Source organism: Limulus polyphemus, unplaced genomic scaffold (genome assembly GCF_000517525.1).
Source record: "Limulus polyphemus unplaced genomic scaffold, Limulus_polyphemus-2.1.2 Scaffold1190, whole genome shotgun sequence".
In the NCBI taxonomy this organism is placed as follows: Eukaryota; Metazoa; Arthropoda; class Merostomata; order Xiphosura; family Limulidae; genus Limulus; species Limulus polyphemus.
Window position 1 is genome coordinate 218,078 of NW_013666800.1, and position 1,439 is coordinate 219,516.

The 1,439-nt window shown below is 27.0% G+C and overlaps 1 protein-coding gene across 1 annotated transcript in view; it reads left to right on the forward strand.

The window, feature by feature from the left end:
* The first annotated feature begins 21 nt into the window (after positions 1-21).
* Positions 22-1,439, forward strand: part of LOC111086558 — a 9,938-nt gene continuing 8,520 nt past the window's right edge. The window contains exons 1-2 of the mRNA XM_022389823.1: positions 22-373; positions 919-966. The gene's annotated coding sequence lies outside the window, so the exon portion shown is untranslated. The remainder of the gene's footprint in view (positions 374-918; positions 967-1,439) is intronic.

Below are 1,439 nucleotides of genomic sequence, written 5' to 3' on the forward strand. Positions count from 1 at the left end.
ACTTTATTACAATGGTATATTAGAGTAAAATCCCAGTTACTGAGACTTGTTTTTGTACTAAATATTAAAAATTACCTCTAGTAACTTGTATAGTTTAATAAAATTCCTTCACAGTATATTAATGCAAAGCTATGAAATTCACTTACTTATATGTTAATAACTAGTATAGCTGGTTTTTAACACAACACTTACGAAGTTTTGCTTACTGTGAAATACTAACATGCTCTTATTAACCATTTTAAGTTTAGCGCCATTAGACTTGCACTTACTTTCTGGGTGACTGACAGATCTGTCATTGGTTGCTGTTCTTAGAATATGTCTGTCAAATTGAATTTATCTCAGACGTATACTTATTTCTTCTGTTGGGTGTAAGGTACAGTCATTTCTTAGAAATCATTTAATTATTAGTGCATTTATACAAAGAAATATCAGCCTAATTTATAATAATGTATTATGTTTAGGAAAGGATTTTAAAAATATTTTTACCTTTTAGCAAGATTTTAACAAAATTGTATTGCATATGTAACAACTAATGTTTAATAAAAGGCTTAATAACTAATACAATTGGAATATAACTAGTGTTTCTGCATCAATGGTTTTGAAAAGGTATTCATAACACCTGTTTTTTGTTTTATATATTGAGACCCTGCTTTAGTTCCTAACTTTGTGTTGAAAGTATCTATGTTTTCATTCAATGTTCAGTGATTACTCAATTTATTTTTTTCTCATACAATCACGTTTCACATTTTTCTGAGTTGTTTAAATTTTTCAAATTAAGCTGTCAAGCATAAACAAACATGTTTTATACTTAGATGTTTGATATGAAATTCTAATTAGTTGCATGTAATAGTTTAAAAATATTTATTACAAGGATAGATGGTGTGTTTTCTATCTAATCAGATTGTTTGTTTGTTGTAGGTGCCTGGCTTCTTGTCTAATTCTATCAACCTACAAGCATATAAAGAGGTACACTTAGACAATATAGTTTTCAGCTGTGAAACTTGAGACATTGTTCTACAATATAAATACATTATTATTAAACCATTGGCAGTATAGATTTTAACTGTAAACATTGAGACATTGTTCTATAATACAAGTGCATTGTTTCTAAAACATAGGCAGTATAGATTTTGACTGTGAAATTTGAGACATTTTTATACAATACAAATACATTATTGTTATTAAAACATAGGCAGTATAGATTTTAACTGTAAACATTGAGACATTGTTTTACAATACAAATACATTATTTCTAAAAAAAAGACAATAGTGAAGTAAAGTTTTTAAATGAAAAACTTAACACATTGTTATATAATGTAAATGCAGGCACTCTTATTACTATAAAGTAACCATCTCACTTAACACATTGTTACATAATGTAAATACAGGCACTCTTATTACTATAAAGTAACCATCTCACTTAACACATTGTTACATAA